General features: G+C 50.4%; 1 protein-coding gene and 1 long non-coding RNA gene across 2 annotated transcripts in view; one reads left to right on the forward strand and one right to left on the reverse strand.

Annotated features, from left to right (window-relative positions):
* The window catches only part of LOC138365822 (arginine and glutamate-rich protein 1-like), a 259,325-nt gene that overhangs the window by 150,177 nt on the left and 92,280 nt on the right, over window positions 1-16,868 (forward strand). The window lies entirely within an intron of this gene.
* LOC138365823 (uncharacterized) overlaps window positions 1-16,868 on the reverse strand; it is a 108,562-nt gene that overhangs the window by 18,214 nt on the left and 73,480 nt on the right. Inside the window, exon 2 of the long non-coding RNA XR_011229031.1 lies at window positions 15,563-15,747. This is a non-coding gene — a long non-coding RNA (uncharacterized lncRNA). The remainder of the gene's footprint in view (window positions 1-15,562; window positions 15,748-16,868) is intronic.

Genomic DNA, 16,868 nt, shown 5'->3' on the forward strand with positions numbered 1-16,868 from the left:
GCTGAAACCCAAACCTAAATATTCCTAGGCCTAGTATAACACATGTTACATTAGGCCTCAGCGTGAGTGTAGGCCTAGGCGTTCTAGGAGAGATTAGGTGTTGTATTTATGTCGCTGATAAAATGTTGCCGGTTTGTCCTAACTCAGTACCGCAAACGTCAACTTTCTGGGGGACCGTCACTACATGTTCGTACCTCCCCCCCCCCCCACAGTTGCTTGGGCTGGGGGGGGGGAGGGGGGGTAGTGTGACCGCCCCCTCACCCCTCGAATTACTCCCCCCCCCTCCCTGCCCATTCCCCCCACCCTCGTCCACCTATCCCCCCCCCCTTACGTTCAGTCAACTGACCCATATTCGAAAACAAATATCTTGACGATATTATTTTAATAATTTTCCCGGTGTCGAGTGAGTCCGGAGTCAGCACTAGCGAGGCCAGTAAGGCGTGGGTGTGGGCGGGAGGGTGTGGTGGGCGGGAGGCGTGAGCGTGGGCGGGAGGGTGTGGTGGGCGGGAGGCGTGGGTGTGGGCGGGAGGGTGTGGTGGGCGGGAGGCGTGAGCGTGGGCGTTTACAGCACATCCTCCAACCCTCCAAACTCTTTCCAAGTTAAGAACTGTCTTAAGTGGTTTGGAACAGGTCAGTATATATATGGCTTGAACATCTGGCAGCCAGCTGACGGAGTGAAGATGTACAACGATTTAATAAATAGCGGATTTTCCCAAATGTAAATAAATATTATAGTGAATTTATGTTTATTAGGCCTATATAAGGTAGGCCATGATAAGATTAGGTGTTTTAGTTATGATGATTCAGGCAGTGTGTGTGTGTGTGTAGCTTGTGCCCAGACATGACTTCGAACACGGTCAAGTGTTCGATCATACGTCAAAGACTGAATTCCGTAGATTTCACTATCTCAATGATGGCCCAAACCCTACACATCATCAGAAACTGAAGAAACGACGACGTTTCGGTCCGTCCTGGACCATTGTCAAACACACGTCATGATCCAAGTCCAAGACGGACCGAAACGTCGTGGTTTCTCCATCTTGTGATGTGTGGTTTGGTCATCCAACATCTTCAGCTCCGGTATTGTGACTCGTCGTCTCAATATCTCAATACTTGACTAATAGGTATAATGAACCCCGCGGCCTCTTTGTGTTCGTAATGGGCTTCTTTCCCGTTTACGCTGGCGGCCGCTCGCCCACGCGTAGATGAGGTGTCCTAATAAGGCGGGCGGGGGTGGGCGGTGGGAGGTGGTTAGGGATTAATTATGGGAACAAGAACACCTGCCTCAGGGCAGGGCGGCCCGGGTAACCTGCCCTCCCCCTCCCACACACCACTACTTCTACCCCACAAACTTATTTTCATCATTATATTATATTATATATATATATATATATATATATATATATATATATATATATATATATATATATATATATATATATATATATATATATATATATATATATAACAGGAATTACCTTAAGTACTTTTTCGTATTTAATAATACATCTTCAGATGGGCGAGTTACATGTAAAAAGATATGGACCTATATAAGCAGGAGAGAGATGAAGTGAAGTGAGGTACAATGATAACAAAAATTTATGACTGGGATTAGGTGGGTATGAATAGGAGGAGCATCTTATGGGACAATAGGTTTTCTGCAGCTACCTTCGTTATGTTCTTATGGCCCAAACATGGATAATAATAGCATAAGATAGAGAATATTAACAATGAATTAGTGAGACAAATGTGTATCAATGATCCTACTCAATTCGCTCTTTAACTGATCAATCAAAATTGGATCTAAATTATATAAAACACTGCTAATGTTCAAATTACATGATTCTGTAATCTGTATTAAAGCAGATTCCATTATGTTCCTATTGAAAGAGATGTTACAATTCCTTATTGAAGAAGACATCTCCCAATCAATTTGGTGAGAATTTTCTGACAAATGAACAAACAAAGCATAAGACAATTGACCATGTTTTACAGATTATTTATCGCAGTAATTGTTTTTATTGTACCTCACTTCACTTCTCTCCTGCCTATATATGCCCATATCTTTTTACTTGTAACTCACCCATCTGAAGATGTATTGTTAAATGCGAAAGTACTTAAGGTAATTCTTGTTTCAATTCTTCCTCCGTGGTCTGACACTGTCATATATATATATATATATATATATATATATATATATATATATATATATATATATATATATATATATATATATATATATATATATATATATATATATATATATATATTATTTCATTCACTTGGGCCATAGGAGCCTCGAACCACAGACCCCAAACGAGAGAGCGAGCGAGCGAGCATGAGATGACAGGGTGGTGGTTGAGAGGGGGCGGTGGTGAGAGGAAGAGACGCTTGGGGAGGGTAAGGGTAGGTAATGCTGGTCGGAAGAGAGGACGGTGTTTTAGGGACAGACGGACGGGGGTTGTCTGTCAGTCTCGCTTTGCCGGGGGTGAGCTCCTGTTCCTTGTTTACCGTCTGTCTGTAATGTGGGGGTGGCCGAACCCCCCACACTCACCCTGGCCCACGCCACCCCTCCCCACTCACCCTGGCCCACGCCACCCCCACCCCCCACACTCAACCCTGGCTGTTTACCTCCTCTCATTTTATAATTAATTTTCAACTGGCGCAACATTTCTTTTGATCTGTGCCGGCATGCCTTATATGCATTCATACACGCCCTGACCCACGCCCTGACCCACGCCCTGATCAACACCCTGATCAACACCCAAGATCACGGCAGATGCTGCTCCTCCCTCACCAGAAACAAGAGAAAAATCCTTATCACTATAGCATCCTTCTTTAGTTTGAAGTCTTGCTCTCGTAGCCCCTCTAGGCTGTCCTCTTTTTCCCCCTTCCAGGAGGCCTGGTCGACGACCGGGCCGCGGGGACGCTAAGCCCCGGAAGCACCTCAAGGTTAGGTTCCCTAGAACAGCTCTGACAGGGGCTGCCGCAGCAAGCACTGTTTGCTTTGCTGTTCCTGCTCTGCCTCGACCACCTCTAGTACTTAGGCTTGTGTTTAACCACGCATCAAGACGTTATACGAAGCCTTCTTTAGATTTATGAGTCTGGAAGATGCGTTGATGGCTCCGTGTTGGCGGGCAGGGGCTCTCTAATCCTGTCTGTGCAGCGGCCCAATACTCGAGCCAGGGCGCCGGCCTCCCCCATCTCTCCCACAGACCTGCTCAACACCCTCCCCGCAGCTGGATCACCATTCAGATCACGATGGGCGCTGTGCAAATGGATCTGAAAGTCTAATTGGTAGTCTTGGCCAAGTAACAAATGAAGCTCCCACGGTTGCAAGCAGGCAGGTGGTCGACGAGTGCAACAATTGACATAAGCAACATAACAATTTAAAACGTATCCCATATTAAAATCGTCTATATCGAGAGACCTGCATTCCCACTTTCTGTCAGAGGACCAAAGGGAGGTGGGGGAGACTTAACTAATACGACACCTGTTACCCGACATACATGGAAACTCATTAGGATCAGAGCGGCACTGGCACTCTGGAAGTGCCACTCAGGGAATTATACTCTGCAAGTGGCTGGCACCGGGTTAGTAGCAGGACCGGACAGGACAGGAAGAACTCCCAGAACCCCATCAACCAGGTATCAACCAGGTATCAACCAGGTATCAACCAGGTATCAACCAGGCTGATCATATCTCTACTTCTCTCGCCAATATTAGCATTCTGCTCAACAACTTGATGGTATATCTTGTATTACAAGTGAGTATGTAATCTCTCATCTCGGCCCAGGTACCGGTAGCACGGGTCTGGGAGCCTGGGGTACCGGTAGCACGGGTCTGGGAGCCTGGGGTACCGGTAGCACGGGTCTGGGAGCCTGGGGTACCGGTAGCACGGGTCTGGGAGCCTGGGGTACCGGTAGCACGGGTCTGGGAGCCTGGGGTACCGGTAGCACGGGTCTGGGAGCCTGGGGTACCGGTAGCACGGGTCTAGGAGCCTGAGGTACCGGTAGCACGGGTCTGGGAGCCTGGGGTACCGGTAGCACGGGTCTGGGAGCCTGGGGTACCGGTAGCACGGGTCTGGGAGCCTGGGGTACCGGTAGCACGGGTCTGGGAGCCTGGGTACCGGTGGTGCGTACTGCCAGAAACAACAATTGGCTTAATTTACTATGAAAACAAATCTCTTCAGGGTGCCACACACACCCCCTGCCCCCCCCCCCAGGGTGCCACCCCCCCTGGGCCCCCCGAGGGTGCCACACCCCCCCTGGGCCCCCCGAGGGTGCCACACACACCCCTGGGCCCCCCGAGAGTGCCACACAACCCCCTGGGTCCCCCGAAGGTGCCACACCCCCCCCCCCCCTGGGCCCAGGAGATAAGTCCTTAGTGATCAACATTAGCTGGAAAAGTTGAACATGTTATCAGCCGCGATAATGTTGCAGCAAGCAGAGGTGGACGTGCTCTGGGAGGGTTATAAGCGCACGACTTTGAACAATTGACTTGTTATTCTGCTTGTGAGGAGTTCACAACACCTGCTCCCTGGGGACACTTTACTAATGATCAACACTTTACAGGCTATGACGCCAGCCAACAAGGAGCACGTGTTATCTCTATTCTTGCTACAGTATAATATATATATTTATATGTGTGCGAGCGCGCTTTAATATACAAAATTGATTAGTATAGAAGAGTAAGGCATTAACATATTACAGACCTGTTGATGTGGAGTGTTGGACAGGAGGCTCTCTTTCCCAAGGGTAAGAGATCGGGTCTTTCTCTCTCTCTCCCTCCCTCGGGAGCCAAGGGCAAGAGATCGGGGTTGTCTCTCTCTCTCTCGGGAGCCAAGGGCAAGAGATCGGGTCTCTCTCTCTCTCTCTCTCTCTCTCTCTCTCTCTCTCTCTCTCTCTCTCTCTCTCTCTCTCTCTCTCTCTCTCTCTCTCTCTCTCGGGAGCCAAGGGCAATAGATTTTTGCGCTCCTTCTCTCGGGCCGACGGGAGAGAGCGTCCTTCATGCTGCTGCTGACTTCGCTGTATCTTGCGAAACATCGCAGGAAGTGTCCGTTGTTCAGACTCTGCTTCCCATATTAAGGAATTTTCTGCCTGGGCGCTAATTTAGTTAATTGTTGTGTGTACTGTGGCAACAAGGTGGAGTGCCACTGTGGTGGGGACGGTTGCCGGCCGGAGACGCGTGCCTCTGGCCCGTATGGCAACTGGTTGTCATCTTGAGGACTCTTAGTCTCGGAGAAGAGAATGATTAGCATTCAGGGGAGTCTTGAAGGCTCTCAACACACACACACACACTGCTTTGTTGTCTTCTATCTTTGCTTTCTTTTTTCGCCTCCTTTCTCATTCTTCCTCCTGCGTCTCCCTCATGGTTCTCCCTCCTGCGTCTCCCTCATGGTTCTCCCTCATTCTTTCTCCCGCCTCTCCATACATAGTGGCCAACGTGCTGCCCACACACACGGTGGCCACCCAAAGTCTTAATTATTTTTGTTTAGCCATAATTATTCCAAATTTACATTTAGACTATTTTAAGAATAAACTGCTTGTTCTCCCCATCGTTATAGACGGTGGTTGTAGGTATTTTGGTGCTTGTTTAAACGGCAGGAATTGTAGCAAACAGCTGATCCAGGTGGTCGTAGATTGACTGATTGGGTGGTGCTTGTGCGTGTGCGTGTGGGTGGTGCTTGTGCGTGTGGGTGGTACTTGTGCGTGTGGGTGGTGCTTGTGCGTGTGGGTGGTGCTTGTGCGTGTGGGTGGTACTTGTGCGTGTGGGTGGTGCATGTGCTTGTGCGTGTGCGTGTGGGTGGTGCTTGTGCGTGTGGGTGGTACTTGTGCGTGTGGGTGGTGCGTGTGGGTGGTGCTTGTGCGTGTGGGTGGTACTTGTGCGTGTGGGTGATACTTGTGCTTGTGGGTGGTGCGTGTGCGTGTGGGTGGTACTTGTGCGTGTGGGTGGTGCATGTGCTTGTGGGTGGTGCATGTGCTTGTGGGTGGTGCATGTGCTTGTGGGTGGTGCATGTGCTTGTGGGTGGTGCATGTGCGTGTGGGTGGTACTTGTGCGTGTGGGTGATACTTGTGCATGTGGGTGGTGCGTGTGGGTGGTACTTGTGCGTGTGGGTGATACTTGTGCATGTGGGTGGTGCGTGTGGGTGGTACTTGTGCGTGTGGGTGGTGGGTGTTGCGTGTGGGTGGTGGGTGTTGCGTGTGGGTGGTGGGTGCGTGTGGGAGCGGCTGCTTTGTGTGACAGAGATAAGACTGACTCGGTCCACGACGATTTACCAACTAGACTTAAACGTCAGGATCAATTGAGCCAGAAATTGCTAACTTGTCTAGCACTGCCCTTTGTGCAGACGCCGTGTGCTGTGGGGCGTCTCAGGACGGGATCCACCCAACTGTTTGGTGGTGTTTTAAGAATCCGCTCCTCGGTACAAAACGTCGCAAGCAGCACGGGCTATGGTGAGCCCGTCGTACACACCCAGCACAGATGTGCCTGGTCAGGTAACTGTTCTTGTACATTAATGGAGAAAGCTCTTCCGTGGTGGACCTGGCGAGATGGGAGTGAAGCAGATGTGCCAAAGAAGAGTTGTGATGCTGCTTAGCGTGATGGGAAGTGTGCTAGAGCAGAGTTGGTTGTAACACAGAGTGTTTTATGGTGGTGGCGGTGTGCGTGCTGCCCACCATTGCCTTAGACGCAGTCCCAGGTGATTGGGATCTCTGTGAGGCTTCATCTTCATCTGACTATCTGTTGCACGCTCTCTACCCTGTTGCATCGTCCACGCCCACCCCCTCTACCTGCCCACCCCCTATACCTGCCCACCCCTCTACCTGCCCACCCCCTCTACCTGCCCACCCCCTCTACCTGCCCACCCCTCTACCTGCCCACCCCCTCTACCTGCCCACCCCCTTCTACCTGCCCAGCCGCCCACATCCAAGAGTGTCGGGCCGTAAGCCTGGCCGCCCACGCCCACAGCACCGGCAGATGCAGCCCAGGATTGGTTAATAAGGAGCGTCCAGCCCCCAATAGCTCTAATTAGCAGGTATTAAATAAAGATACGAACAAATAAAGACCAGACCCAATCCTCTCGTCTGACGCCGCCCACAACCCCCCCTCCCCCCTGCCCCGCCCCCCCCCTCCCCAGTCCTCACTACTCTGCCCACTCTACTACTATTCTTTCCAATCTCCCAGTTCTTTCTAGTTCTTCTATTCTGGTCCCTAGTTGTCCCTTGGCCTAGTTGTCCCTGGCCTAGTTGTCCCTGGCCTAGTTGTCCCTGGCCTAGTTGTCCCTGGCCTAGTTGTCCCTGGCCTAGTTGTCCCTGGCCTAGTTGTCCCTGGCCTAGTTGTCCCTTGGCCTAGTTGTCCCTGGCCTAGTTGTCCCTGGCCTAGTTGTCCCTGGCCTAGTTGTCCCTGGCCTAGTTGTCCCTGGCCTAGTTGTCCCTGACCTGGCTGTATTTGTGGGGGATGAACTAGGGCTCTTGGTTGTTATTGATGGTAGTGTGTGTGTGTGTGTGTGTGTGTGTGTGTGTGTGTGTGTGTGTGTGTGTGTGTGTGTGTGTGTGTGTGTGTGTGTGTGTGTACTCACCTATATGTGCTTGCAGGATCGAGCATTGACTCTTGGATGTGTGTGTGTGTGTGTGTTTGTGTGTGTGTGTGTGTGTGTGTGTGTGTGTGTGTGTGTGTGTGTGTGTGTGTGTGTGTGTGTGTGTGTGGCATTTATTCACATTGATTCCATTTGGCACAGGATGCAAAATCCTTGAAGCATCACACACACCACACACACACACACACACACACACACACACACACACACACACACACACACACACACACACACACACACACACACACACACATACACTGTTTCTGATATATGTAAATGATCTCCCAGAGGGTATAGAATCGTTTCTCTCAATGTTTGCCGATGATGCAAAAATTATGAGGAGGATTGAAACTGAGGACGATAGTAGGAGGCTGCAAGATGACCTAGACAGACTGAGTGAATGGTCCAACAAATGGCTGTTGAAGTTCAACCCGAGTAAATGCAAAGTAATGAAACTAGGTGGTGGAAATAGGAGGCCAAACACAGGATACAGAATAGGAGATGAAGTACTTAATGAAACGAACAGAGAGAAAGATCTAGGAGTTGATATCACACCAAACCTGTCTCCTGAAGCCCACATAAAAAGAATAACGTCTGCGGCATATGCGAGGCTGGCTAACATCAGAACAGCGTTCAGGAACCTGTGTAAGGAATCATTCAGAATCTTGTACACCACATATGTAAGACCAATCCTGGAGTATGCGGCCCCAGCATGGAGCCCGTACCTAGTCAAGCACAAGACGAAGCTGGAAAAAGTCCAAAGGTATGCTACTAGACTAGTCCCAGAACTAAGAGGCATGAGTTACGAGGAAAGGCTGCGGGAAATGCACCTTACGACACTGGAAGACAGAAGAGTAAGGGGAGACATGATCACAACCTACAAAATCCTCAGAGGAATCGACCGGGTAAACAAGGATAAACTATTCAACACTGGTGGGACGCGAACAAGGGGACACAGGTGGAAACTGAGTACCCACATGAGCCACAGAGACGTTAGAAGGAACTTTTTCAGTGTCAGAGTAGTTAACGGATGGAATGCATTAGGCAGTGATGTGGTGGAGGCTGACTCCATACACAGTTTTAAATGTAGATATGATAGAGCCCAGTAGGCTCAGGAATCTGTACACCAGTTGATTGACAGTTGAGAGGCGGGACCAAAGAGCCAAAGCTCAACCCCCGCAAGCACAAATAGGTGAGTACAAATAGGTGAGTACACACACAAAGGTCTTTTGCGGGACCAAAGAGCCAAAGCTCAACCCCCGCAAGCACAAATAGGTGAGTACACACACACACACGCACAGAGGAAGCAGTCAGTAACAGCTGTCTAACTCCCAGGTACCTACCTATTTACTGCTAAGAGAACAGGCGCATCAGGGTGAAAGAAACTCTGCCCATTTGTTCCTGCATCCGCCGGGGATCGAACCCGGAACCTTAGGACTACGAATCCCAAGCGCTGTCCACTCAGCTGTCGGGCCCCTTCCCTACCACCAGTTGTCTAATTTAAAGGCTCCTGACCTATCAAAGCTCCTTTTTAAAGTATGAATGTCGTTTTCTTCAGCGCCTAATGCTTTAATTAGTTCTATTTTCCTACTACTACTACTACTACTACTACTACTACTACTACTACTACTACTACTACTACTACTACTACTACTACTACTACTACTACTACTACTACTACTACTACTACTACTACTACTACTACTACTACTACTACTACTACTACTACTACTACTACTACTACTACTACTACTACTACTACTACTACTACTACTACTACTACTACTACTACTACTACTACTACTACTACTACTACTACTACTACTACTACTACTACTACTACTACTACTACTACTACTACTACTACTACTACTACTACTACTACTACTACTACTACTACTACTACTACTACTACTACTACTACTACTACTACTACTACTACTACTACTACTACTACTACTACTACTACTACTACTACTACTACTACTACTACTACTACTACTACTACTACTACTACTACTACTACTACTACTACTACTACTACTACTACTACTACTACTACTACTACTACTACTACTACTACTACTACTACTACTACTACTACTACTACTACTACTACTACTACTACTACTACTACTACTACTACTACTACTACTACTACTACTACTACTACTACTACTACTACTACTACTACTACTACTACTACTACTACTACTACTACTACTACTACTACTACTACTACTACTACTACTACTACTACTACTACTACTACTACTACTACTACTACTACTACTACTACTACTACTACTACTACTACTACTACTACTACTACTACTACTACTACTACTACTACTACTACTACTACTACTACTACTACTACTACTACTACTACTACTACTACTACTACTACTACTACTATTATTACGCTCAAAAATAACAACCTAACCCCTCTCTGGCTGCCTGCGCGAGTTGACGCGCGCGTTAAAGATTCTGTCTAATATTAAGAACCTTAATTCGGAGGAAGATGATAAAATGGTATATTATGGGAGACTTGCGCACGAAGGTGGAGTTGATAGCAGGTCCTGCGTCCCGGTCCAGTCCTGCCCGGACTGCCCTCCCCAGGTCCAGTCCTGCCCGGACTGCCCACCCCAGGTCCAGTCCTGCCCGGACTGCCCACCCCAGGTCCAGTCCTGCCCGGACTGCCCACCCCAGGTCCAGTCCTGCCCGGACTGCCCTCCCCAGGTCCAGTCCTGCCCGGACTGCCCACCCCAGGTCCAGTCCTGCCCGGACTGCCCTCCCCAGGTCCAGTCCTGCCCGGACTGCCCACCCCAGGTCCAGTCCTGCCCGGACTGCCCACCCCAGGTCCAGTCCTGCCCGGACTGCCCTCCCCAGGTCCAGTCCTGCCCGGACTGCCCACCCCAGGTCCAGTCCTGCCCGGACTGCCCACCCCAGGTCCAGTCCTGCCCGGACTGCCCACCCCAGGTTCAGTTCTACCTGGACTGCCCTCCCCAGGTCCAGTCCTGCCCGGACTGCCCACCACAGTCCTACCTGGACTGGATCTGGCCTAACAGCCATAATGGCTGTTAGCCCTTCGGAGCGCCTCCATTATGCAGCCAATCAAGCCACGTTTTGTAGAGTAAGATCTCGCTAATTACCCCAGCTGAGATCTCTTCATCTTTCAAGTAAAAAAATGACTTAATTCCCCCGCCCGGTGGAAGCAGTCTGATCATGGGGCCGATGACTGGAAGTCTGTTATTAGCGAGTTGTGTACGAGGGGGACCCGCCTGGGGCCGTCACCGCTCATTTTTTCTCTCCTGTTTGAGGTCTTCTGCCCGGCTGCTGGTGGGGCGCCAGGCTCCATCCGGCCGCGGCTGGCACCTCCAGGAATACTGCCCGGGCTTGACACTTTGACACCTGACACACCCTTGTCAAGACCTATGGAGGGAGGGGAGGAAGGGTGGCTGCCCCCAGGGAAGATCCAATTCGAAATCAGTCGACTCAGGGGCGTAGGCCCGGAATCGCTCACCTGTCCAGATGACGGATGAGAGGTGAGAGAGACGGGAAGATATATAGAAGGGACGGAAGCAGACAGAAGGATGTACAGGGGAGCCATGAAACACTCGGTGCCGTCATTGTGTTGTAGACCCTCACAAGGTCAACACGAAGTATGTTGAGAGTACAGTACACTTGACTTTTTGTAAACCCAAGTATTCCTTAAACCGATTGTACTCCTTAACCAACTAAAGATCACATAACAATCTTTATTTTAGGTAAAGACGAGGTACTGGTCGCGGGAACATCTCTGAACTGATGCCATTGGCATCTTTAGCCGCCACTAAACCCATCACTTGGTTCAGTAGTTTCTTTATGAATAAGTGACTGTAACCCTCGGCCTCCAGCCAGTCACAGGACTCTCTCAATCAAACAATTCGGAACAAATAAAGCACTGTCTTGCCCCAATTGATATCCTCAACCAATCGGCAATAATCCCGCTCACAGCCTCGACCAATCACCAATACTTACACCCGTATCCTTAACCAATCACCAGCGTTCCTGCCCTCCGTCTTCAACCACTCGGCAACTTTTCCGTTCTAATCCACCAATCCGTCCTCCTAAGGTTTCCCAACGTCCAGAAAACGGTCAATTTGAAGTTCCCTTCTCCTAACCTACCAGAGGACCCAAAACAGAAAACGGGACAGTACGTCACTTTGGCCAGCCGCTTCCATTGTCTAGTACGACAATTGTTTGGCCTTGTGTAACGCCTACGAGCGAAAAGCGACTCAACTGTGGCTTTTATTTATCAAGAATTTGTTTTAAACTCATTTTTTTGGGGGGTAGGGGGTAGGGGGGGGGGGAATCATGACTTTTTTTTATTTTCGTGGTATTATTTTTTATTTTGCAATATTCGCTTACTTTATTGATCTCTTGTAATTATTTATTTTGTTGCTTGGCTTCTTCCTCCATCTTTCCCTGCAGGTGTTGTGGTTGTTGTTGCTGTTACTACTGCTAGTACTTGTGGTAGTACTTGTGGTAGTACTTGTGGTAGTACTTGTGGTAGTACTTGTGGTAGTACTTGTGGTAGTACTTGTGGTAGTACTTGTGGTAGTACTTGTGGTAGTACTTGTGGTAGTACTTGTCGTAGTACAAGTACAAGTACACCACAAGCAACACACACTGTGGGTGGGTGAGGGGTGGGAGAGGGGGAGGGGGGAGGGGGGAGGGGGAGGGGAGGGGGGGGAGGGGAGGGGGAGGAGCGTTGGGAGGAGACACGGGGAGATGGGCGATAAAGATGAAGAATGTGGAAGACCGAGGAAGCAACAAATATATGCGACAAGCAACATTATTCGCAAAAACACTCCCATGTGTTGTAGCTGTCGGCTGGTGCGTTTGTTTGTTTGTTTGTAACAGGGGTGGAGAGAGGGGGGAGGGGAGAGGGGGGATGACTAGAGTTGGTAGATTGTGTTTTGCTTCACGTTTTCTACTTATTTTGTTCTCTTGTATTGCTCTTGTTTTTCTCAGTTTGTTCTATTTTCTTTGGGTTCTTATCATTGAAGGTCGACGCCGTCCAAGTCTTACCTGATCTTGTGAGGAGTTCCTCTCATTACCTGTTTCTTGATGCGTCAAACACAATTATGTTCATGAAGGACATCTTCTATATCATTATAACTGACACCCCGGAGGTCACGTAGCCCGCCCCGCCAGGCGCGCGGCCCCGGCTGGAACACCCTCCCTGGAACACCCTCCCTGGAACACCCTCTCTGGAACACCCTCTCTGGAACACCCTCTCTGGAACACCCTCCCTGGAACACCCTCTCTGGAACACCCTCCCTGGAACACCCTCTTTGGAACACCCTCTTTGGAACACTCTCCCTGGAACACCCTCCCTGGAACACCCTCTCTGGAACACCCTCTCTGGAACACCCTCCCTGGAACACCCTCCCTGGAACACCCTCCCTGGAACACCCTCTCTGGAACACCCTCTCTGGAACACCCTCCCTGGAACACCCTCCCTGGAACACCCTCCCTGGAACACCCTCCCTGGAACACCCACCCTGGAACACCCTCCCTGGAACACTCTCCCTGGAACACCCACCCTGGAACACCCTCCCTGGAACACCCACCCTGGAACACCCTCCCTGGAACACCCTCCCTGGAACACCCTCCCAGGGCACTTCAGGGAGCGCCTACGGGTCAGGACAGCGTGTGGTCGAGGACGGTTATCGCGGTCTAAGACGCTGTCATTCTTAATGCTGAACTAAGTGACAGGATCAGCATGATGAAGATACTCATCACTATCATGATGAGCCAATTCCCCTGTTTTGCAACTACGCATGTGTGTGTGTGTGTGTACCCCTTCATACGCACTGTGACACAGTGCGTATTTCTGACACTGCGTAAGGATCTGGCACAACCCGCGCATGGCTCCACGACCACATTTATAAATTTTCAGCATTTATATATTTTTCTCACAGTTTCTTATCGCGTCATCTAGAGTCGTGTTCCCGCCTAGTGAGATAAGCCGATAACGCACAAATTAGAGCGTAGAACAGTGACATGTAATAAGAGGTGAAATAGTAGCGCCTTGCGCAAGGATAATTTCGTGCAAGCAGATTACAGACGTGTAATTATGATTAAACCATTGCGTATCAGATTATGCTTGTGTGAACCCGAGCCTTCACCACACGCAACCACAGTTAAAGTAGCCGGCAGCAGCAGCTGGAGACGAGGCAGCAGCAGCTGGAGACGAGGCAGCAGCAGCTGGAGACGAGGCAGCAGCAGCTGGAGACGAGGCAGCAGCAGCTGGAGACGAGGCAGCAGCAGCTGGAGACGAGGCAGCAGCAGCTGGAGACGAGGCAGCAGCAGCTGGAGACGAGGCAGCAACAGCAGCAGACGAGGCAGCAGCAGTGAATGCTGTATTGTGCTTTATATCGGCTCTATTCTTATAAGTGTGTGCATACATGTAGTTGAGTAAGCTCTGTCCTCCGGCGAAGAGAAATGTAATTAAAACCATTTTAGCAGATGTTTCATGCTGTTATTGCTCTTGAGAGTGGAATATTTAAATGAGCTGCCCATCTCTCTCTCTCTTCTACAACGCCTCAACATCTGCAGCCCCTGCCACCGCAGCCCCTGCCACCGCAGCCCCTGCCACCGGCAGCCCCTGCCACCGCAGCCCCTGCCACCGCAGCCCCTGCCACCGCAGCCCCTGCCACCGGCAGCCCCTGCCACCGCAGCCCCTGCCACCGCAGCCCCTGCCACCGCAGCCCCTGCCACCGGCAGCCCCTGCCACCGCAGCCCCTGCCACCGCAGCCCCTGCCACCGCAGCCCCTGCCACCGCAGCCCCTGCCACTGGCAGCCCCTGCCACCGGCAGCCCCTGCCACCGGCAGCCCCTGCCACTGGCAGCCCCTGCCACTGGCAGCCCCTGCCACTGGCAGCCCCTGCCACCGCAGCCCCTGCCACTGGCAGCCCCTGCCACTGGCAGCCCCTGCCACTGGCAGCCCCTGCCACCGCAGCCCCTGCCACTGGCAGCCCCTCCACGACTGCCTCTGTAATTTTCAGTGAAAAGTCAGTTCCATTGTTTATATTGTTTTATCCATCTTCGTGTCGTTTCGTTTTTTTAATGTTTATAACCAATTTTATCAATCGAAAATTGTTCTCTGAGATTCGTATTCTCGTCCTGCCGTGGGAGGCGTGGCCGTGGGGGGGCGTGGCCGTGGGGGGGCGTGGCCGTGAGGGGCGTGGCCATGGGGGCGTGTGGGTGCCACGGCCACGCCCCCCCACGACCGGTGGCCGAGGTCACCATAAATCACACAGAAGCGCTGTTGGGACGAGTTTTACGACGGGCCTGAGCGACTTGTGGGTTGCCCGCTTCCATAGTTTTAATTACTCGGGTACACACCAAACGGCTCTTCCTCCGGCTCGATCCTCACCCCCCATACTCTCTTCACCCCCCCTCCCCCTCCTTCATCCCAAGTATCGCATCTACCCATTCTCGTTTTACCATAAAATGTTAATGACAACATTTTCCGTCCGTGCGAAGGTGGGGGGGGGGAGGGGAGGGGGCAGGCTCAGGCCTCGTGGGGGGGGAGGGGGTGGTGCACGTCGTCCCTCCTCCCCCCCCCCTTCCCCATCGCCTTTATCAAGTTGTGTGTAAAATTATCTGTCAACATTGAGGGCCGAATATGGCGGCCGTCACTATGGTCCGTGACTTTCAACTTCTGTTTTGTATTAATAATTGCCAGTGGAGGGGGGGGAGGGGTGAAGGTGCTCCTCCAGCACCGTGCTGGAGGAACACCTTGTTCACCCGGCAGTGTTCACCCTGGGTGCTGGAGGAGCACCTTGCCAACAATACACATTAATAATAAGATATAATCCAAGGCTGGCACCTGGGCCGGGAGCCTCGACCGCCGCCCATATTAGCGACCTGAACTTAGGAACAGTTGTTCTCTTTTTGTTATTCAGTTTACCTGGTTATGAACGGGGGTAAAGAGCTCGCAACACACCGTCTCGTCCAACCCGTCCTCGGAGCAGCTCCATTCCATCCAGCGGCCGATCCCCAAGGACGCATTCATCAACTTTACAACCCGTCCTCGCAGTAGGCTGGTTAAAGCAGCGGCCGTCTTCCCCAGACGCATTCGTCAATTTTAACATTCTGTGTATTAAAAAATGTTTGTTCTCGTATATAAATTATTCTTATTATTGCTAAAAATTCTGTGTATAGTTAGGTTAGGTGTTTAGGTTCTGTTGGCGATTATTTGTATTTGTAGTACGTGGGTGAAGCATTTACAGCGTTGTGGTTCGAACAAAATTCGTCAGTGAAGCACTTGTTCCGGATATGTTCAAAGATCCAAAAGTTATTCCATGAACCCGCCAAACCCCCAGCTGTTTATGAATGAAAAGCGGTTTACACACGACTCACAACTGCTGACGTTCGAACATATCCGGAACAAGTGCTTCACTGACGAATTTTGTTCGAATCACAACGCTATAAATGCTTCACCCACGTACTACAAATACAAATAATCGCCAACAGAACCTAAACACCTAACCTAACCTATATCCTATATATGTACAATATGCCAATATATTATAATATTAATTTATATTTGAGAACATTACCGTTTTGAATAAACAGCATGTACACAGTTATGAATGCGTCAGTGGGGTCGACCGCTGAATGTAATGGACTTGAGTCGAGGACGAGTTGTGCATGGAATGGACTTTGGGTCTTTGTTTATGAGGATGGACTGCCTCGTCACTGGCCATGAAGACAAGGACGCATCCCTGACAGCGAGCGGCCAAAGAATAAATATTATTAAGAATAGGTAAAGGCAGCACATTCAAGAAAATGTAAAGGCAGCACTTGCAAGAAGAGGGAAAGGCAGCACTGGCACCCCACACCGAGGAGGAGGAGGAGGAGCTAGTGGTGGTGGAGGAGCCACCACCACCACGCAGGTGGAGGAGACTAAGGTGTTGTCAGACACCTTAGTCTCCTCCCCTCACCAACAGCACAACAAACGTCACTGTTAACCCAGACTGCTTTTACGGCAATTCCGCGAGGCTATATACTGTACATAAATGTAATAGGAAAGTATCTGCCAGTGGCGCGTTGACGCCGGGATGGCGAGGGCGGCCCACCACGCTCTAAACAAGTGTATAGCCGTCAACACAATTTGTGGCACCTTCAGTAGTCACCTCTTGAAGTGCTGCGGCGCCGACACCTTCTGTATTAGCTCACTGCGGCTTCCCTTTGAAGCACCGCGAGGTGGTAGA

Source organism: Procambarus clarkii, chromosome 18 (genome assembly GCF_040958095.1).
Source record: "Procambarus clarkii isolate CNS0578487 chromosome 18, FALCON_Pclarkii_2.0, whole genome shotgun sequence".
Taxonomy (NCBI): domain Eukaryota; kingdom Metazoa; phylum Arthropoda; class Malacostraca; order Decapoda; family Cambaridae; genus Procambarus; species Procambarus clarkii.